Here is a 23,096-nt window from a genome sequence, read left to right on the forward strand (position 1 = left end):
GGACTGCTCAGTGACAGGCCAAGTCCCATTTGCGTACATTCTAGTGAAGGGAAATGGAAAATGAATAGATGTGAAAATGCATAGTATCTTAGATGGTAATAAATGCTGTGGATAGAGAGAGAAGAGAGCATGTGCCATGTGGATAACTGGAGGAAGAACATTCCTGGCAGAGAGAATACCAAATAAGACCCTCATGTGTGACATGCTCATAGAACTGCAAGGAGATCAGTGTGACTGGATTAGAGGGAGTAAGGAGGTAAGAAGAAGGAGATGAGGGGAGACAATAGAGAGGCCGTAGTAAAGACTTTGTCTTTTACCTTGAATGTGATTCCATCTGAAATTTGTGGGTTTTCAGCAGAGGAAACAGCCTTATTTAGGCTTTAAAAGGATCACACTAGTTGCTCTGTTGAGAGGGGACTCTAAGGGAGGAAGCAGGAAGTTTATTAGGACGCTGCTGTTACGATCCAGGGAAGAGATGATGGTAACTTAGTCTAAGTGTGGACAATGAAGGTGGCGAAAAGTGGTCAGTCTAGATCTAGATATATTTTGAAAGTAGAATCAACAAAATAAGCTGATGTATTAGCTGGGAAGTGTGAGAAAAAGTACAAGTTTTTTGGCCTGGCAGATAGAAGTCTGGAGTTGCCATTCATTGAAAGGGATCTGTGGCAGAAGCAGGTTTGAGGAAGAGGGAGAAGCCTGGGTTTAATCTTGAACAAGCAAGTTCCAGGTGCCTGCTCAGCATTCAGGTTGAGATGTGGACTACGCAGGTGATAACATGAGCCTGGAATACAAAGAGGCCTCAGAGGAATAAATGTCAGTATAGAGGAGTGGCTTAAAGCCATGAGATGGGATGAATGAGTGAGCGTAGAGAGAGAAGAGAAAGTCCAGAGTGAGCCCTGGGCTATTCCAGTGTTTAGAGTTGGGAGGATAAGGCTTACCAATAACAGAGATTGAAAAGAATTGCTCAATAAGGAGGAGAACCAAGAGTGAGTGGTGTGTCTTGGAAACCTAGTATAGATGCTGTTTCAAAGAAAGGACTGCTCAGCTGTATGGAATGCTCTTATAGATTGAGTAAAATGAGCGCTGAGAATTGACCTTTGGTTTTAACAATATGGAGGTCATTAAAGACTTTCACAGGAGTTGTTTTGGTGGAGTGGTGAGGAACTAAAAGTTAAGTTGGTGTATTCTCAAGAGAAAATGGGAAAACAGGAATTGGAGATGGCAAAAATAGACATTATTTTTTAAGAGTTTCTTTCCAAAGAGGAGTAGAGAAATGGGACCATTGTTGGAGGAAGATATGGGATTAAGAGTGCTTTTTTTTTTTTTTTTTTTAAAGATGGGAGCTGTTATAGTGTTTTTGATGGTGATGTGAATAATATAGCAGAGGGGGAAATTGATGATTCATGAGATGGGAGAATTGCTGGAATGTGGCTGAGGAGATGAAAGGAACTGTGATCTAGTGTACAATGGCGGGGTTGGTCTTAGTAGGAGCACAGAGCATGGATCCATAGAGGCAAAGGGAAAGAGTACTTTGGCAGGTGAACTGGTAGATCCTTGTTGCTGTTATTTTCTTAGTGAATTAGGAAGCAAGATCATCTGCTGAGCCTAAGGAAAGCAGAGGAGCTGTAGAGGTAAGAAGAGGAAAAGTTGTGACCTAGTCAACCAGGAGACTAAAATGGTGTGTGATTACAAGGCTGTACCAAGGTCCACTTGGAGTCAGCTGTCATAAGTGTCTAGCAAGGTCAGTCAGTAGAGTTATGTTTGTTTTTTTCCTCCAGCTAAATTCACTTGTGCGGATTAGGTAGAGAGTAGGATTTATCCAGGATTGGGGTTCCTGGTGATAATGATAGAGGAAGATGAGGTATGATAGTTGAGGGTATATTCGAAAGAGGGAAACTGAGTCTTAACGGTGGATCTAGACTCTAAGCTGGGTGAAGGACGGTGAAAAGATGGTAGGATCAGTGGATTATGGAACTTTAAAAATTATGGACTTTAAAAATGTTGGAGTGATGATATTTGAGGAGGGAAATGGAAAAGATAAGGGATGGCAGGAGAGTGGGATGCTAGAAATTGAGATTGTGGAGGGTGTCAGCTATTGGTAATGACAAGTTCTGGGGTATGATTGTGGGAATGAACCGCCGAGGTCAAATGGAGTACTGGATTATGGGAGGAGAGGATGTGGTCAAGGATGGTCTCTACAGATACTAAAATCATTATGCATTTGACAAGAACAATGTTGGAGAGAGTGTCATAGCCAGGAGCTAAAATCTTTAAGGATCAAGGTTGGCGGTATCCTAATCCTGCAACAAGGTGGATTAGGGATGGGTGCAGTGATAATATAAGACTTGAAGCTGGGATCCTAGGGAGGTAGATGAGATAGTGATTTGGAAATGGCAATGAGAAAGGAGAACACCTGCCCTGTCTCCAGGCCTGCTGGGAAGAGGGATGTAAGAGAGAAAACAGCTGTGACTAAATAAGGCTGCAGTGGAGAGCCAGGTTTCAGTTGGAAGTGGCTCTCAGCCCTGGTTGTACATTAAAATTGCAGGGGAGGGCTTGTAAACGTACTATTTCCCGGTCCTAGCCCCTGGACATTCTGACTCAGTCTGAGGTGGAGCTTGGACATAGATAATTTGTTTTTAAAAAACTCCCAGGAGATTATAATATGCCATTACATTTAAGTCAGGGTTGTATCCCAAGCAGGAACCTTCAGAGAAGAGGTTGAGTAGTTGGGAATGATGGACATGCATTTCTGAGGGTATAGGGAAAGGGGTTTGAGAGGGGTGGGGCATCTTTACAAAGTTTATTGGTCCTTTGGATTTCCTATCTTGTGAATTGCCTAGTCATACTCATGACTCTTTTTTCTGTTGGTAAATGTTTGATTTGTTGTTTATTTTGGTTTGAGCTTTTTATTGAAGTATTACGTGAATACTGAAAAATACACATCTGTACACCATGAAATGAGAACATTTCTAATAGCCAGAAGTTGCACTTGTGCCCCTTTCTGTCCACTGTCCCTTCTGCTGGGGATGGTGTGTTTTTTGTTGTTGTTGTTGTTGTTTTGTTTTTTAAGACAGGGTCTCGCTGTGTTGCCTAGGCTGTAGTGCAGTGACGCGATCATGGCTTGCTGTAGCCTTGACCTCCTGGGCTCAATCGATCCTCCCAGCTCAGCCTCCCAAGTAGCTGAGACCACAGGTGCTGCCATCATGCCTGGCTAAGATTTGTATTTTTTGTAGATACAGGGTTTCACCGTGTTGCCTAGGCTGGTCTTGAACTCCTGGTCTTAAGTGATCTGCCTGCCTCGGCCTCCTAAAGTGTTGGGATCATAGGCATGAGCCACTGCGTCTGGCCCAGGAAAGTTTGATTTTTAAAAGAAACTTTTATTAACTTGGTGATTATCAGTTTCTCTCAGGATCGAATGTGAGACAGAGGCTGGCAGGCCCATCACAGAGGATCAGATGGTTGGATAATTCCCACGCTGTGAGATATGGGGGATATCTCTCTCTGAGTCTTTGTGTGAGCCATGCTAAGCTGGGGGCCACAGCTGAGGGAGCTTAAACCAAGTTACAGGGTAACTTCCAGGTCCATTGCCGAGACTGATGTTGGTATGCAGATGAGCCTTTGCTGAGGCACAAGTGGGTGCGATTCCTCCTGGACACCTGGGCAGGTGATTTTGGTTGCAGGCTCTGGACCAAAAGGCTGTAGTCAAACCCTTTGGAATGGGGCTGTTTCTGAGTTTGAACCTGGGAGCACAATCAGCAGGTCTGCTACCTGAGTGCTGACTTACAGTTTCAGAATAGCCTTCCTAGGTCTTGGGCTCTACCTTGGTTTCATAACTGCCTACCTGAATCCTGAGGCTCTCACAGAGAGACTTTTTGCTGTGGTTGGATGCAGAATTCTTGTTGTCAGAGGATAGAGCAGGTGTCCTCTTATTCTGCCATCTTGCTGAGGTCCTAGTGTAATTTTTTATGTGACTGGGAGGCTTAAATTCACCCAAAGTTTGTCTCCTCAGCAGACTATATGTTAGAGCTACTAGAAAGGTAGAATTCATGATTCTGACTTTCTGCATTTGTTTACTTCTGGACAGGAAAATGTTATATTGATGATAGTTTCTTTCTTTCGTTTCTTTCCTTTCTTTTCTTTTCTGTCAAGGTCTTGTTTTGTCACCCAGGCTGGAATGCAGTGGCATGATTATAGCTCACTGCAGCCCCAAACTCCTGGCCTCAGGGAGCAATCCTTCCACTGCAGCCTCCAGAGTAGCTGGACTATATATAGGCATGTACTGTCACGCCTGGCCAATTTTCTTTTCTTTTTGTTTTTTTTTTTGTTGAGATGAGGTCTTGCTATATTGCCCAGGCTGGTCTTTAACTCCTGGCCTCAAGTGATTCTCCTGCCTTGGCTTCCCAAAGAGCTAAGATAACAGGTGTGAGCCACCATCCCTGGCCTGATGATGAATTTCTTGATTCTTTTGTAGGGCCCTCCTTCTTGCACTGTCCATTAATTTTCCAGTTATAGGGAAGAGGATATTCCATATGTTTGTAGATCTGAGAGACATTAGTCTGTGTTAGACCAACTAATTCTTACAGGCAGTGTATCATTGAGTCTTGCCTTTTTTCCCCCTTTATTCATTAGGACAATCTCTGCCTTTTAGTCATAGTGTTTAGACAATTTACATTATTTTTTAAAATTTATTTTTCTATTTCAATAGGTTTTTGGGAACAGGTGCCTTTGCATCCTCATAACTTAGCTCCCACATATGAGTGAGAACATACGATGTTTGGTTTTGCATTCCTGAGTTACTTCACTTAGAATAATAGTCTTCAGTTCCATCCAGGTTGCTGCAAATGGTATTATTTCATTCATTTTTATGTCTGAGTAGTATTCCATGGTGTGTGTGTGTGTGTGTGTGTGTATATATACATATATATATATGTATGTGTGTATATATATACATATATATATGTATGTGTGTATATATATACATATATATGTATGTGTGTATGTATATATACCACATTTTCTTTATCCACTCGTTGATTGATCGGCATTTGGTCTGGTTCCATAGTTTTGCAATTGCAAATTATGCTGCTATAATATAAACTATGTGTGTGCAAGTATCTTTTTTGTATAATGACCTCTTTTCCTCTGGGTAGATACCTAGTAGTGGGATTGTGGATCAAATGGTAGGTTACTTTTAGTTGTTTAAGGAATCTTCACACTGTTTTTCATAGTGGTCGTACTAATTTACATTCCCACCAACAGTGTAAAAGTGTTCCCTTTTCACTGCATCCACACCAACATCTATTATTATTACTTTATTTTTTGATTATGGCCATTCTTGCAGACAGTTTACATTTAATTATCAATATGTTCAGGTTTAAGTCTACCATCTTCATCTTGTTTTCTATGTGTCCCATCTGTCTTTGTTTCTCTTTTCAGTTTTTAAAAACCTTTCGAATTAGTATTTTTAGTGATTTCATTTTATCTCCATTATTGGTTTATAAGCTGTGCCTTTTGTTTTATTTTTAGTGTTTAGGGTTATATGTCTCTAAGCTTATCATGGTCTACATTTAAGTAATATGCCATTACATTTAAGTAATACACTATTTCATACAAGAACCTTACAACAACATACTTCCATTCTAACCCCCGTCCCTTGTGCTGTTTGTCACATATTTTATTTCTATATGTTATAAACCCCATAATATATTACCAGATTTGCTTTAGTCATTAACTTTTAAAGAGCTTAAAAATGAGAAAATATGCCTTTTAATATTTATCCACATTTCTCATAGTACAAGTCTGCTTTCAGTGAATTCTCTGAGCTTTTGTTTGTCTGGAAAGTATTTATTTTGCCTTCATTTTTTGAAGGTATTTGTGGCTGGGCGTAGACTTCTGGGTTGACAGTTAAAAAAAATATTCTAGCCCAACATTCTGCCTGCTGAGAAGTGTTTTTTTGACACAGAGACTGATTTCCTGCCCTGTGAGACCCCTCATTTCTGACCACTGAATGTCAGCAAGATTCTCCACAAACACACACATACCAGATTACAGTCAGTCTCTGCCTTGCCTTAATACACTTACATGATTGAATGGAGAGTTCCTCCTTTGCTAATGTGGCCTATATGAGCCTGAAGGAGAAGGCATGGTGCCTCCCACTCACATGACTCTTTCCCTGCTTAAGCCAGTTTGTATTGTTCTTGAGTTTCTGTGCTCAAATGGAATCACTCATTTCTATCTGGATGAAGGAGATCAGTTAGGATGCTATTATCCAAGCAAAGGTGATGGTTGTGTGAATATAACTTCTTATTGGGTTGGTTTAGTTAAATTATGATGAACTGAGAAGATTTAAATATGTGGGGTTAGAGAGAAATAACACAGACTATGAGCCAATCTCAGCTTCCCCTTTCTTCTTTTTTTGTGTGATAGAATCGTAATTTGTAGCTGGACACATTGTTGCTCTGTTAAAAAAAGATTACATTTTCAAGTTCTTTTTGTAGCAAGATGTAGCAATATCACTATTATTAAGATTAGTGAAAGTGGAAGCATTGTGAAAATTCTAGAAAGTATTATTGAAAAGACTGAGCCCTGCTTTACCTCTTTCCTACTGGCTATTATGTACATTTGATGGCAGGAGCTCAAACAGCCATTTTGGGCCTGGAAGTGGAAGGTGCATTTTGAGAATGACAGGTCATTAAGATGGAAAGAATCCCTGACATTATGAAACTATACACTGGACTGACTACATCTGGACTATTTTTTTTATGAGGATATATTCACTTTCTATCTTGTATAAGCCATTGCTTTTGTCTGTTTTTAATTGTCTTATGTGGCTGCATGCAGCTGAACCTAATCCTGACTAATGAAGAAAGTGATAAAGAGGTTTTTAATCCTGGAAGACTGAGCAAATAGTGATACATTTGATAAAGTTATGGAATGCAGAAGAAACAAACAGGTTAGGGGCTTCTGAAGGTACGTAATACTTACTATAAAACAACTATATACTATTAATATGGAAAAATCTCTTCAATGAAAGTTTTTTTATCATAAAAATATTCAAGTCACATTTGAATCTTTTGTTTTCTGAGGCATAAGCATTAATTGCATACATTAATTACTTTAGGAATTTGATGACTTAGTCTTATGTCATAGTGGAGCTCTGATATATCAAGGCTCCTTCTGCTTCATCTTCCTGTCCGTATTAGTTTGTTTTCATGCTGCTGATAAAGACATACCCAAAACTTGGAACAAAAAGAGGTTTAATTGGACTTACAGTTCCACATGGCTGGGGAGACCTCAGAATCATGGCGGGAGGTGAAAGGCACTTCTTACATGGTGATGGCAAGAGAAAAATTAGGAAGAAGCAAAAGCGGAAACCCCTGACAAACCCATCAGATCTCATGAGACTTATTCGCTATCAAGAGAATAGCACAGCAAAGACTGGCCCCCATGATTCAGTTACCTCCCTCTGGGTCCCTCCCACTGCACATGGCAATTCTGGGAGATACAATTCAAGATGAGATTTGGGTGGGGACACAGCCAAACCACATCACTGCCTGTTAATGGAAGTACAGGTTTCAGCCACCTTCTTGAATTACAAAGGATTTTTTTTTTTTTTAGGTTTTGGGATGCTCAAAAGATATGTTGAAATAAAACATGGAAGAATGCATGATATGTTGGAACTATTTATAAAACACTATTTTCTTTTTGGATTAGGTCTTTTGCCTCAATCACTAACTATTAAATAACTTTTATCATGTGTTTTGAACTTTAATGTCAATTTTTGTCAAATGCATCTAGGGAAAATTAATTCCATTTACTTTTTTTGCTTTATTTATCATCATAAAACTTTCAAATGCCAGTAATTTGGGAGTGTAGATTTCACAGTCCTTTTTTATTCTTTAAGCTATTCAGAGAATTTGTAGGATGCAGGTATATGTTTATTTACTCTTTCTCTCTGATCTTTCTCTCTCAGGACAAATATGATGGATTTGTAGTGGTAGTTTTAAGCTTGAAGCTATCGAGGAAGCACTTTAAAATGTCTTAGGCAAGCTTGTTTTTCCTATTTTCTTGTCTGATAGTAATGAAAGCTGAGTGTCTCTTTTTATGCCTTTTAAAAAATGTCTTCTCTAGATGTTGGCAGACAAGTTGGAATATGAATGAACCATGAAATCGTTCATGGCAATGACTGTGGGAGGGAATAGGAAACTCCAGGGCAGATTCTGAGTTAGAGCTGATATAATGCATCCTGGGGAAGCATTGGTCAGTACTCAGGTAGCTTTGATAAGGTAAGTTAATAGCAGAGGATACTGCCAGAAACAAGCATGGATAAAGGAAGAAAAGAAATGAAAACAGTAAGACTATTGATAATAAAGTATAGGAGGGAATAGGATTTGGGGCCTCTGTGGAAATCCTTAGAGGCCAGAGGCTCTAAAAGCTGGGACTGCTTCATTTTTCCTTTGACATAATAGACATTAAAAAACAATAGTAAGGCACAGCTAGTATCAACATGGGAACTCACTGTATCAATTTTTTAAATACTTGTATTATAGGGTAGTGTCATATACAGAGCCTTTTTCTCATTGACAACAAAAGCAAGCATGCTTTGAACTGAATTGACAGCTTTGTGCCTGTGCAGATAAGTATAACACTTTTCAGGTATTCATGAATAGTCAATGAACCAGTAAAGGACAAAAAGTGACATATGGCAGCCTGGTGTGGATTAAGTGTGACTGTCACATTCCACTCCCCACCTTTTTCCTTTTTCTAATTTATTAAAAGAAACAAAGCCAGAACACATAGCCAGAACACAGTACCTCCGGAAAAATTTACTTAAGGGAAGTCTTAACAGAAGAGAGTTTATTCATTAAATGTCTCATCTGCTGTTTGGTTAAGTTGTTTGTGTTAATTGAAATTTTATTCAGAATGAAAATTTGACCAGAAGTCTTCAAATAAAGTTAAACTGGTAAAGCAGTTTTTGTTTTTTGAAATTATTACTAAACCAATATTTCCAAATAAGTAATATTTAGCCAGTTGTGTTAATTTTGCCAGAATGTTTCTCTGTAAATAAACTACAGGTGTAGCCTGACTGTTTCTGTGCATTTTAGTACATAAACCAAAATAGAAAGCATTCTTGATTTTTCTTTTTGTATCAACCAAGGATTTGTTAAAGATAGTGATTTTATTATTTTTAGCAAATAATCAGATTTAATAGAAGTTTCTTGGTGACTTTGAGGTGTTTACAGTAGTGTTTGGAGGAGCTCTTAATGGGGAGGTACTTGTTCACAACCCAGTTAATAACCCTACCACTTAAAAAACATCAGTCTCCTTGGCTGCTAATGAAGGTTGTGGTGTTTAGTTTGGTGAGACAGCTTGTACCTTGCTTTTGTCTGGCTTTGTTCCAGGACTCTGATTCTGACAGATTTAACATTGGAGAGGGTCTTCATAGCCTGATTCTCCAGCTCTCTCAATTCTACTGTAGTCTTTCGAAACCATTTGAAATCAGCAGAAGAATTAGCAGTAAGTTTTGATTAAGTACTTGTGATATAATCAGTTAATATTTGTTTGGAGTAGCTCCCCAACTTCCCTCACCCACCCCAGCGCAAACCAAAAGATTCTGGAAACTTGCTCCTAGAATTGCAGCTTTCCTTCTGATATGAGAAAATTGTTGATATATATGTAAAGCATGTAGATCTTGTGTTGTAGATGTTTTAATGACACATCAGAAATTAAAGTCTCATTTGGGTTAGATCTGTAGTATTGGACACTAGATGATGGTGAGATATCTGGAAGTCAAGTCTGAGAGTAGGATGTCTATAGGGCACCCCTTTGCCTCTTCCAGAGCATTTACAATGATTTTTGTGATGGAATTTGCCACTACTGGAAATGACCATGGTGGAGAGGTTGTAAGAGACCCACATTTTATTTATTCTTTTCCTTTTTTTTTTTTTTTTTTAAGAGATGGGAGTCTTGTTCTGTTGCCCAGGCTGCTGGATTATAATGGTGCAATTATGAATCACTGCAGCCTCAAACTCCTGGGCTCAAGTGATCCTCCTGCCTCAGTTTCCCGAAGTATTGGCATTACAAGTGTGAGCCACTGCTCCTAGCCTTGTTTTTCTTGGTAGCGAATCCTCTCACTGTCTTCACTGATGGCTTCAGAGGGAGATGAATGTGAAGATAATAAAGTCTAAAGAAGTTTCTTCAGAGCGCAATCTGTCTCTCTGGGGTCCCATTGCCTATTTCAGATTCTGAATGGTATTTCAGGCTACCCCAAAACTGTCAGATCTGGTCAAGAGTGTGGTTGTTATGTACTATAGAGTGTGCCACTTTTTGAGCAAGCAGTCAAGTATGGTAGTTAAGAGCATGCACTGTGAATCTTTGCTATAAGATGGTGGCATGTTGTACTTTCCAGACGTGTATTTTCCGCTTTCAACCCCTTGCTCTTTATAGCCTTCATTGAGAAGAGGGGTCTCTGTCCTCTCCTCTTGAATCTGCACAGGCTCACGACTAGCCACAGTAGCTTGTGACCAATAGAATATGGTGAAAGTACTGCACGATGACTGAGGTTAAGTCAGAAAAGGCAGTGCAGCCTTCACCTTGTTTTCTGGGACACTTGATTTTGGATCTCTGTGCTGCCATGTACGATGCTCAGCTATTCTGAAGCTGCCATGCTGTGAAGAAAGCTCAGGCTACAGAGAAAGGCTATATGTAAGACCCTAGTTCAGGGGTCCTCAATCCCATCTCCCCACTCCCGGCTGCACGGCAGGAGGTGAGCTCCGCCTCCTGTTAGATCAGCAGCTATATTGAATTCTTATAGGAATGTGAACCCTATTGTGAGCTGTGCGTATGAGGGCTCTAGTTTGAGTGCTCCTTACGAGAATCTAATGCCTGATGATCTGAGGTGGAAGGTTTTATCCCAAAACCATCTCCCTGCCGCCTCTGTGGAAAAAAATTGTCTTTCTCGAAACTGGTCTCTGGTGTCAAAATGGTTGGAGACTGCTGCCCTAGTTGATGGCTCTAGTTTAGATTCTAGCCGACAGTAGCATCAACAGTCACACGAAGTGATTTCCTCAAATGATTCCGGTCCCATTGAGTCACCCCTAATTGTTGTGTCTTTTCAGTTGTGACCTCAGACATTGTTCCTTACCTTTATGTTTGCTCTAAATTTCTGACCCACAGAATTCATGCGTATGATAAAATTGTTTTTTCAAGTTGCATTTTGGTGACTTTCTTATTCAGCAAGAATAAAAACTTTGGCAAATTCTTGATTTTTGTGTCCCCTAGTTTCCAATCTTTAAAATGGTGATAATAATAGTACTTCTTGAGAGAAATGAGTTAGTACATGTAAAGCACTTAAAACAGTACCTGGCACATAGTAAAGGAAAGTTCACTAAATTTGAACTACTTACTGAGAGAAATTCGTTAGACTATTAAATTTTTTTTTTTTTTTTTTTTTTTTTTGAGACAGAGTCTTGCTCTGTCGCCCAGGCTGGAGTGCAGTGGCGCAATCTCGGCTCATTGCAAGCTCCACCTCCCAGGTTCATGCCATTCTCCTGCCTCAGACTCCCGAGTAGCTGGGACTACAGGTGCCTGCCACCATGCATGGCTAACTTTTTGTATTTTTTTAGTAGAGACGAGGTTTCACCGTGTTAGCCAGGATGGTCTCGATCTCCTGACCTCGTGATCCACCTGCCTCGGCCTCCCAAAGTGCTGGGATTACAGGCGTGAGCCACCGCGCCTGGCCGACTACTAAATGTTTTTGGGGGTATAGTTATGTTAAAAATAGTGAGCTCAGGGTTACTTTACTAATGAAATGATCATTATGATATGTAAAAGGGAAAAAAACACAACTATATGACTTTTCTTAATTTGAAGTTATTTTCCACATTTGAGGAGTTATGATTCTGATAATTGTTCTCAAGAGTATCAGCTGGTGGCTGGGCATGGTGGTTCATGCCTGTAATCCCAGCACTTTGGGAGGCCGAAGCGGGCAGATCACTTGAGGTCAGGAATTTGAGATCAGCCTGGCTAACATGGTGAAACCCCGTCTCTACTAAAAACCCCATCTCTACAAAAATTAGCCAGGTGTGGCGGTGGGCACCTGTAAACCCAGCTATTCAGGAGGCTGAGGCACAAGATCACTAGAATTTGGGAGGCAGAGGTTGCAGTGAGCCAAGATCGTGCCATTGCACTCCATCCTAGGTGATAGAGCAAGTCTCAAAAACAAACAAACAAAAAACCTGAAAAAACAAACAATATCAGCTTGTATAGGTAGGCTGTCTCCTCAAAATAACCTTGGCTTTCCTTGCTTGCCTGTTTATAGCTACCTATGAATTAAATGCTTTTGAAATGCATTTGTCATTTCCTTGATTATCTAGAATGACAAATTCTGTGTTTACTCGATAGAGTAGAACTTTTAAAAAAATCCTAAAATGTCATGTTCAAACTTTAAGTGACGTGGAGAAGAAATCAGTGTTTCTATCATTATGTATAAAATCATTTATACTTTTCAGATGTTTACAATAATTATGTCTCAATTTTCATCTTTCTGTTGTGAAAGAATTCTGATTATTTCACTTTCTGTAATAGTACCTGTCACCATGACATTTTAGTTGACTATGTTCAAACATAGAGATTAATGTCAACTTCTTTGTTTAAAAAATATACCTATTGAAAAATATTTACTTTAGGCTAGCCATGTGTGATATGCTTTCTTCCAGTTTCTCATTAAAATATGCGTATAGTTCCATAATGGCATTGAGAAAAGCAGTGATCAATAATTTCTCAGTTTTAAAGTTGTTTCTACTAACTACTTACTACATTGGAGTAGACTAGGAAAGTCTTAGTGGTCTGTTTATGGTTTGATTTCTAAAACAGGAGATTAAGGTGGGAAGTGGGTAGGAAGAGGCTTTGATCTATTCCTGTTGTTCATACCTTGGAGACACAGGTTACCATGAATGACTATGGGAACTTGCACTATTTTGTTCATATTATGTATTTTATTACATATTAAAAACCCATTAACCTCCTTAGAGATTTTTCTCTCTCCCAACTCTTCCCAACCTGCACGTTCCACACTATTTTTTATACATCTATTCAGAGACTAAATTTCCAATGTGCAATATGGAAGAGAATGAAAGGAAGGTGTTAGGATATTACATTCCAGGGATGTGATGTAGCAGTAGATGTTGTGTTAAGAAGAACCTTAAAAGGAGTGTGCTTTTGGGTTTTCAGGTTATCGTTTATTTTCTGTTAAAAGACAAACTACAGAATGTTCCTGTTGATGTAGGAATGAATTCTCACAATATGAGAAGAAAGGAATAATAGATTTTAAATCAGCCCAACTTGGTTGTACTGCCTGCTTAGTACTATAAATTCAGCCATGGACTGTGTATGTCAGCCTGTACACTTAAAACCTAACCAAATTAAGTGTGAGCAAATTTTCACCTCCAAATTAATAGTGATGGGAATCAAGGGCAATCTACAATACCCTGCCATTAAAAATTGTATCTTATTTTTGCAAGGATGATTTTCATGGGGACTATGAAAGAAATCTGTGTGAAATATATCTGCATAAAAGAAGGGAACCATTACCCCAAAGATGTGGAAGAAAATCTTAAAAATAATATTGAATATGATGTATTATGATGTACAAAAGATATTTGTGAGAAGTGTCAGATTTTATTCTTAGTAACAGAGCAAAAAATATGACCTCCAGGAAACCAAAACATAAAGTTATAACAAAAAATCAGAATGAGATTTTAAAAGGAGCTGGAATAAAGATGACTAAAAGAAAACAGTGACAACAATCTGAAAATGCAGTAGCCAAAATCTGTAATGGCAGTTGCACATAGCAGAGCTGATCCTGCAGAAAATGGAATCAATCCTATATACGATGAATGGGTCAATCCCGTAGTATTTATTTGAGATTTTTTTAGGAGGAGAAAATAATGACAGAAATGATGAGGGTAAAAATGACAGATACTGAAGACAGAGAAGTGCCATACTGATGAATAAGTTCCTAATGGAGAAACCAGCATAAATGTAACAGAAGCAAAATATAAAAGCAGAAGAAAACTTTCTTGAGCTGAAAAGTCTTCCCCCTACCCCTCCAGAAACAGGGTCTCACTGTATTGCCCAGGCTGGAGTGTAGTGGCGCAGTCTTTGCTCACTGCAACCTCTGCTTCCTGGGCTTAAACCATCCTCCCATCTCAGCCTCCCGAGTGGCTGCGACTACAGGCACACGCCACCACACTTGGCTAATTCTTTTGTATTTTTTGTAGAGACAGGGTTTTGCCATGTTGCCCAGGTGGGTCTCGAACTCCTGGGCTCAAGTGATTCTCCTGCCTCTGCCCCTCACAGTGCTGGGATTACAGGTGTGAGCCACCATGCCCAGCCACTTGAGCTGAAAAGTTCTGAAGCTGTAGTTCCACAGCATAGGCTTCATTGTAGGCAAAATTAATGAAAATAAATCTCTGTCTCAATTCTGGTAGCATTTATAATTTTTGAAGATAAAGGGAAAAACTCATAGATTTAAAAACACATAGGCTACTCTAATGATACAGAAGTCAGTGTGTCTTCATTGCACATTGCTTTTTATTTATCCTGCAATGCATTCATTTGGCTTCTTAAATCTATGATTTGGTTCTGGAAAAAGCCACTAACTGATAAAGTGTTTCTTTTCTCTATTGAGTTTTTGAAACTTTAATTAAAGACGTTTTGGGCGCTCTTTTATACCCTTTACATTTCTTATGCTGTCTTCCCTATGTAATTTTTTTTTTTTTTTGGTCTCCCTGTCCCATATCCTGTATGGTAACTTCCAAGTGTGTGCTGATGAAATGGCTCTCCGGGGAAAAAGAAGCCCTGATTTGTAGCATTTGTTGATTTCCATAGTATAAATATCCTTATCAAGGGTAGTTTCAGGCAACCAATTTGACTTTACTGATGCAGAATTAGGAAGAGCTACACATAATTGGTTCTTGAAAGCTGATTCAAACTACTTCCAGCATATCTCTAGACTTGTCTTTTGTCTTTCCGTTATTAATTATCTCTGAAGGTGAATCTAATCTGTTAAACTTTTCCATTCAGTTCTTAGTTGGAGTTATATTTTATTTTTAGTGCTAGAGTCTCTATTTTTTCTTTTAGAAATCTGTTACTATTTATAGTGTTTAGTTCTCTGCTAAATGTTTCCAACCTGTCATTTCTTCTGTCACAGAAAACACATAGAATCTGCATCTGATAATCTACTTTCTAAGGTTCTTTCCTGACCCCTTTTCCTTTCTGCTGCTTCTTATTCCTACATTTCTTGCATACTCCACTATCCTTGACTGGGGCCTGGATATTGCATTTGAAGAATTATAAGAGTAATTTTAAGTCCACAGCGTAGGTACTTAGACAGTGTGCACTTGTGTCTGACCGACACTTGGGAGTATTCTAGTCCAGGGGATGATTACAGACCCAAGTTTGAAGTTTGAGAAAAGCAATGTGACCTTAGACTATAATCTAGTTCATGTCTTTCTCACTGTGAGGATGTGCCCCTTTAGGATTCCAGCTTATTGTGAGGAGAATCTCAGATTAGATGTCCCTTGTTGTGTGGCCCTCAGCTTTATTTCTATCTTGGTCACCCTGAGAATCTTTTAAAACATAGGTTCTAGTTTCCCATGACCAATAAAGATACTTTAGAGGAAATGTGGTTTCAGAACTTGCTTTTCATGCTGAGTTTTCGTTCTCCTTGTACTTTTTTTTGGTGGTAAAATATAAAATTTAGCATTTTTTTTTTTTTTTTTGAAGTGGAGTTTAGCTCTGTTGTCCAGGCTGGAGCACAGTGCCATGATCCCGGCTCACTGCAACCTCCGCTTCCCGAGTTCCAGTGATTCTCCTGCCTCAGCCTCCTCAGTAGCTGGGATTACAGGTGCACACCACCACACCCAGCTAATTTTTTTGTATGGGGTTTCATCACGTTGGCCAGGCTGGTCTCGACCTCCTGACCTCAAATGATCAACCAGCCTTGGCCTCCAGAAGTGTTGGGATTACAGGCGTGAGCCACCACGCCCGGCCCTCAAGATACTTTTAAATTTTCCTTTTGATTTTTCTTTGACTTAAAGGTGGAATTGGTGGATCATGTGGTAATTCTGTGTTTAATTTTTTGAGGAACTGCCATATTTTCCACAGCAGCTGCACCGTGTTATATTCTCACCAGTAATGCCGTAATGATTACAGTTTCTCCACATTCTAGCCAACATTTGTTATTTTCTATTTTTTAAAAAAATAATTGCCATTCTAATGGGTGTGAAGTAGTGGTGTCTTATTGTGGTTTTGATTTGTGTTTTTTCTGATGATGTTGAGCATCTTTTCATATGCCTATTGGCCATTTCATATCTTCTTTGAAAAAACATCTATTCAAATCTTCTTCCCATTTTTGAATTTGTCTATTTTTTGTTGTTGAATTTTAGGAGTTCTTTATATATTCTATATAGTAGTCCATTATCAGATGTGTGAGTTGCAAATATTTTTTCCAGTACTGTGGGTTGCCTTTTAACTCTGTTGATAGTGTTTTTAGTTTCGATGTAGTCCAGTTTTGTCTATTTTGTTCTTTTGCTGCTTGTGCTTTTGATATCATATCCAAGTAATCATTGCCAAATCAAATGTGACAGAACTTTCCCCATATGTTTTCTTCTAAGAGTGTTATACTTTTAGCTCTAACGTTTACATATTTGATCCATTTTGAGTTAATTTTTGTGTATGTTGTAAGGTAAGGGTCCAACTTCATTCTTTTGCATGTGGGTATTTATTTTCCCAGTGTTATTTGTTGAATTCTCTTTTTAGTTTTTACTTGGTAATTTCTTACTATCTTGTAATTTTTCAGTTCTTTTGAAAAGATGTTTTAAAATACTTTATACAAATTACTAAGTTGTTTTCAACAGGAAGGTTGATCTCTCAAACCCAACTTACTGTTATTAGTAATAGGAAAAATTATTAGTGTTTCAAATCAACTTGATGAGAACACATGTGCTACCCTAAATCCTCTAGGAGAGAAATTGCCTGTAGTCAGTGTTGTTAGTTTTTAAATACTGTTTGGTTGCAATTTTCATGGGAAAAAGGTACAGCTCATTAGCACATATCTGTATCTATATATTTATATGTATATATTTTGTATAACTAAATTCAGTAGTCTGAATTTCATGTTAGATTATAAACCTTTTAAAGTATTAGAAGACTAGTTAGAGGAGCAAAGTACAATTTTTTTTTTTTTTTCTTAGACAGAGCCTCCCTTTCTCACCCAGGCTAGAGTGCAGTGGTATATGATCTTGGCTTACTGCAACCTCCTCCTCCCAGATTCAAGCGATTCTCTTGCCTCAGCTTCCTGAGTAGCTGGGATTGCAGGCATGCACCACCACACCCAGCTAATTTTTGTATTTTTAGTAGAGGTGGGGTTTCACCATGTTGGCCAGGCTGATTTCAAACTCCTGACTTCAGGTGATCCACCCTTCTTGGCCTCCCCAAAGTGCTGGGATTACAAGCGTGAGCCACTGCACCCAGCTACAGAACAAAGATACAGTTTTTTGTCAAGGATATGGGAATCATTAAAGCATTCCTGTTTCTCTCTTTTTATTTGGCAAACCTCTGTTTTATTATCCCAAAACTTACTAAATAATAATTTTTCCTTTTTTGGTCATTAAATAAGTTCATACACCATATATATTAAATAAACAGTGTTAGAGTTTGTCTTTCCTCTTATGTTGTTAACTGAAACTAGGTTTCTTTCCCAGATGTTTTAAAAGAGCATTTCTTGAGGAATAATGTAGTTTTTAAAGACTCCACAGTTTCTTTACCAATACTGTAAAAGTTATGTTTAGAAAGAATTGAGTATTTTTCTCTGTAGTATTTCCATGAACTTTCTTCTAATATTCAACATGAGAAATCTGAAAATACTTACAAGAAAAACATATAGAAAGCAAAGAAAATAAAGAATTCTTAAGGCCAAGAAAGTGGAACATTAAGCATTTCGATCTATTAGGTATCGTACAAAGGATGAAGAGACCCACCCCAAGGGGACTTAACAGTTGACAACCATAGTATCATAAATAAAGCTAGAAAAAATACTAATGCATACTGTACCTCTATTATTTTGAGAGTGTAGAGCTTTCTTACACAATTCTTTGTGATAAATTCTCTTTGTTACCATTGACCATATAGTTTAAAATTTTCAGTTATTTTTTTCAGCCAACTTTGGATGTGTTCTGAAGTTTTTTTTTAATTGACACATATTAATTGTACATATTTATGGGGTACAATGTGATATTTTGATACATGTGTACAATGTGTAATGATCAAGCCATGGTAATTAGCATATCCATCATCTAAAACACATCATTTCTTTTTGTTGGGAACATTCAGTATCCTCTTTTTTACTGTTTGAAACTATGTATTATTGTTACCTATAATCATCTTACCGTACTTTAGAACACTAGAACACTAGAATCTTGTTCTACGTTTTACTTCTATGAGATCAACTTTTTTTAGCTTCTCCACATGAGTGAAGATGTGGTGGTGAACTTTCTGTCCTAGCCTATTTCACTTAGTGTCTTCTAGTTCCATCTGTGTTGCTGTGAATGACAGGATTTCATTCTTTTTTTTGTGGCTGAATAGTATTCTATTGTGTATATATACCACATTTTCTTTACCCATTAATCTGTTGTTGGACACTAGGTTGATTCCATATCTTGGCTATTGTGAATAGTGCTGCAGTAAACCTTATCTCTTTTTATTGTTTGTAAGTTTTTCCCCCAGTAGGAAATCTGTAAGGCTTAGGTCTTCTATTTAAAATGTCACCTATTTAATCATGTTTAATTAGGTTGATGGAGGGGCAATTTTCCTATTTTTAAAATTTTGAAAACAAAGTGGATACTAATCATACTTTCTTAAAATGGTATGCTGCTAACATTTTAAATTTAATGTTTTAAGTTGTATTTCTTTTACGAGATTTCTTTATTAGTAGCTACTTTATGAGGGAGGAGGGACAAGATTCCCATAAGTGAGAATAAGAAGCAGTTATCACCGATGGGTAGTAATTTTTAGGGGTCTGTTAAAGGTCTCTTAATATTAAAGGAATCAGCAGAATAATGCCATAATTATTTTATTTAAATAGTACAAGTGAGCCATTGATTAACATCTGGCTTAGATGTTAATCTAATGTTAAAATTAGATGTTAGATGTTAGAATTCAATATAGGATCCCTTGATAAGATTTTTTAATGTAAGTTCTCTTGAACCAGTAGCACCTTTTTTCCCTTCAAAGTGTAATCTTGACATCTCTCTACAATTCAGAGTAGTGAATGGTCCTCAGGTGTTTAGCAGGTAATTTGTTACATCTAAAAATTAAAGTTTGTAATTAATATACCTCTATACTACAAGTTAGGGTGTATTTACACTTACTCTTATAATAGTTTTAACTTGTTTCCTTGAGTAAAGGAGAAAGTGATGTTACATTGAGTACACTTATTTATTCTATAGCCTGACAGAGTATTTGTGATTGTAAATGTCATCTATTTGTGGTTGGGGAAGAACAAAAAATGAAGGGCTACTCCTGTGTTCAGGGTTTCTAAGAAAAACACAAAGTGTAATATCTGTTGAAAACAAACTTGGATGATGACTTTTAACCTTTAAAATTACCTTCAGCCAAGCACATCTATCAACTTTATTAGCTATTTTGAAAATACCTAATACCTGTGCCATGGTTCAGCTGTGAAGAGGACAGAGTTGGTTTGAATAAGAGTAGTTATAGGAAGTTTGTCCTTAAAAGTCCTGAAGATAAGTCTTGATGCTGAATCATACATATTTACTCCCTATGTAGACTAACTGAATGAACTCAATTCATCAAGGAAATCGTGTCCTTGACTCAGGTCCATTTGTCACAAATCACACCCTCCAACTTTAGGATTACATCAGACTAAAATTATGCACAAAGCAAGTTGCTATGTTAATTCTTTTCTAACACAAGGAGTGGTTTATCATCACATTGCCCACAGTAATATCATTGCAGTTTTATATGTTTAGGGTGATTTCTCCAACTCTTCCTCAAAATTATAGAGTTTTATAAAGCCATTTTCATTTTTGGAGCAAGAAAGAAGTAAGCTTTGTTTTGTATTAGATGCTTACCACTTGCCAAACGTTGTATTATATGGAACACAAGACAAGTAACACACAGTTTCTATTTGCAGGCAAACAGGAGGATATAATACATGAAACAGAATGAAAGTTTACTCAGAGCTGAATTTTAAGAATAGTTTTGATTTTTATCAAAGACCATCTTAGTTATTTATATGTTTTGAAGATTTATAATCTGTAAATCTGAAGTGTTGGAGCTATTGGGTGGGGGAGAAAGAAGACTTAAAAATTCTACTTAGGAAGCTGTTTGTAAACTCCCTTCTTTGTTTTTAACTTTTAGGTTCAGGGGTACATGTGCAGGTTTGTTATATAGGTAGATTTTGTGTCACAGGGGTTGGATGTACAGATTATTTTTCCACCTAGGTAATAAGCATAGAACCTGATAGGTAGTTTTTCTGTCCTTACCTTCCTCCCTCCCTCCCTCCACCTTTAAGTAGGTCCTGGTGTCTGTTGTGCCTTTCTTTGTGTCTATACATATCCAATGTTTAGCTCCTACTTAGAAGAGAGAACCTGTGGTATTTGGTTTCCTGTTCCTGTGTTAATTCACTTAGGATAATGGCCTCCAGGTCCATCTGTGTTGCTGCAAAGGACATGATCTTGTTCTTTTTTATGGCTACATATTATTCCATGATGTGTATATACCACATTTTCTTTATCCATTCCACCATTGGTGGGCATTTAGGTTGATTCCATGTCTTTGCTATTGTGAATAGTGCAGTGATGAACATACGTGTGCATGTGTCTTTATGGAAGAGCAATTTTTATACCTTTGGGTATATATGCAATAATGAGATTGCTGGGTCAAATGGTAATTCTGCTTTGCGTTCTTTGAGAAATTGCCAAACTGCTTTCCACAATGGCTGAACTAATTTACATTCCTACCAGCAGTATGTAAGTGTTCCCTTTTCTCCGCAACCTTGCCAGCATCTGTTATTTTTTGACTTTTTAATAATAGCCATTTTCACTGCTGTGAGATGGTATCTCATTGTGGTTTTGATTTGCATTTATCTCATGATTAGTGATGTGGAACATTTTTTCATATGCTTCTTGGCCAGTTACATGTCTTCTTTTGAAAAGTCTCTGTTCATGTCCTTTGCCCACTTTTTAATGGGGTCGTTTATTGATTTAAGTTGCTTATAGATTCTGGATATTAGACCGTTGTTGGATGCGTAATTTGCAAATATTTTCTTCTGTAGGTTGTCTGTTTACTCTGTTGATAGTTTCTTTGCTGCACAGAAGCTCTGAAGCTTAATTAGATCTCACTTGTCAGTTTTTGCTTTTGTTAAATTGCCTTTGGCATCTTCATGAAATCTTTGCTATGTCCTATGTCCAGAATGTATTTCCTAGGTTATCTTCCAGAGTTTTTTTAGTTTTAGGTTTTACATCTAAGTCTTTAGTCTGTCTTGAGTTGATTTTTGTATATGGTGTAAGGAAGGAGTCCAGATTCAATCTTCTGCATATGGCTAGCTCATTATTTCAGCACCATTAATTGAATAGGGAGTCCTTTCCCCATCCTTTTTGTTAACTTTATCAAAGATTAGATGGTGGTAGGTGCGTGGCATTATTTCTGGGTTCCCTGTTCTGTTCCATTGGTATATGTGTCTGTTTCCTTCTTTCTGTCTCTCTGTCTCTCTCTCTTTTTTTTGGTTTGAGATGGAGCCTTGCTGTGTCACCAGGCTGGAGTGCAGTGGCGTGATCTTGGCTCACTGCAACCTGTGCCTCGCGGGTTCAAGCGATTCTCCTGCCTCACTTCCTACAGGTAGCTGGGACTACAGGTGTGTATCACCATGCCCAGCTAATTTTTGTATTTTTAGTAGAGATGGGGTTTCACCATGTTGGCCAGGATGGTCTCCATCTCTTGAACTCGTGATCTGCCCGCCTTGGCCTCCCAAAGTGTTGGGATTACAGGCATGAGCCACCACGCCTGGCCTGTTGAGGGTTTTTAATATGAAGGGATGTTGAATTTTATTGAAAGCCTTTGAGCTTTGAGATGATCCTGTGGTTTTAGTTTTTAGTTCTGTTTATGTGATGAATCACATTTATTGATTTGCATATATTGAACCAACCTTGCATCCCAGGAATAAAGCCTACAGATGGTGGTGGATTAGCTTTTGATGTGCTGCTAGATTTGATTCGCTAGTATTTTATTGAGGATTTTTGCATCTGTGTTCATCAGGGATCTTGGCCTGCAGTTTTCTTATTGTGTCTCTGCCAGATTTTGGTATCAGAATGATGCTGGACTCAAATAATGAGTTAGGGAGGAGTCTGTCCTTCAATTTTTTTGAACAGTTTCGGTAGGATTGTTCCATACTAGCTCTTCTTTGTATGGGGTTGTTTTTGCCCGTTGAATTGTTTCAATTTCTTACAGATTCTGGTTATTGGATCTTCGTTGGATGCATAGTGTATTAGTCTATTCTCATGCTGCTGTGAAGAAATACCCAAAACTGGGTAATTTATAAAGAAAAGAGGTTTCATTTACTCACAGTTCCACATGGCTTGGGAGGCCTCAGGAAACTTAGAATCATGGCAGAAGGCACCTCTTCACAGGGCAGTAGGAGAGAGAATGAGTGCAAGCAGGGGAATGCCAGACACTTATAAAACCACCAGATCTCATGAGACTCACTATCAGGAGAACAGCATGGGGGAAACTGCCCCCGTGATCTGATTACCTCCACCTGGTCTTGCCCTTGACACATGTGGATTACAGTCCAAGATGAGGTTTTGGGTGGGGACACAGCCAAACCATATCACGTAGTTTGCAAATATTTTCTCTCATTGTAGAAAAATATTTCTCTCATGGCCTGCAGCCGTGAGCATGGAGTGTTTTTCCATTTGTTTGTGTCATCTCTGATTTCTTTGAGCAGTATGTTTTGCAGTTCTCCTTGTAGAGACTTTAACCTCCTTCATTAGATATATTCCTAGGTACCTTCTTTC

At 38.2% G+C, this 23,096-nt stretch overlaps 1 protein-coding gene across 8 annotated transcripts in view; it reads left to right on the plus strand.

The window, feature by feature from the left end:
- Positions 1–23,096, plus strand: part of COA1 (cytochrome c oxidase assembly factor 1) — a 92,984-nt gene that overhangs the window by 36,536 nt on the left and 33,352 nt on the right. The window contains exon 2 of one of the 8 annotated variants that reach the window (XM_063609620.1): positions 6,841–6,969. The exons of 6 other annotated variants lie outside the window; for them this stretch is intronic. The gene's annotated coding sequence lies outside the window, so the exon portion shown is untranslated. Of the gene's footprint in view, positions 1–6,840; positions 6,970–9,406; positions 9,517–23,096 lie in introns of those variants that run through there. One more of the 8 variants, XM_055293329.2, reaches the window with a different exon arrangement.

Source organism: Symphalangus syndactylus, chromosome 9 (assembly GCF_028878055.3).
Source record: "Symphalangus syndactylus isolate Jambi chromosome 9, NHGRI_mSymSyn1-v2.1_pri, whole genome shotgun sequence".
Lineage (NCBI taxonomy): Eukaryota > Metazoa > Chordata > Mammalia > Primates > Hylobatidae > Symphalangus > Symphalangus syndactylus.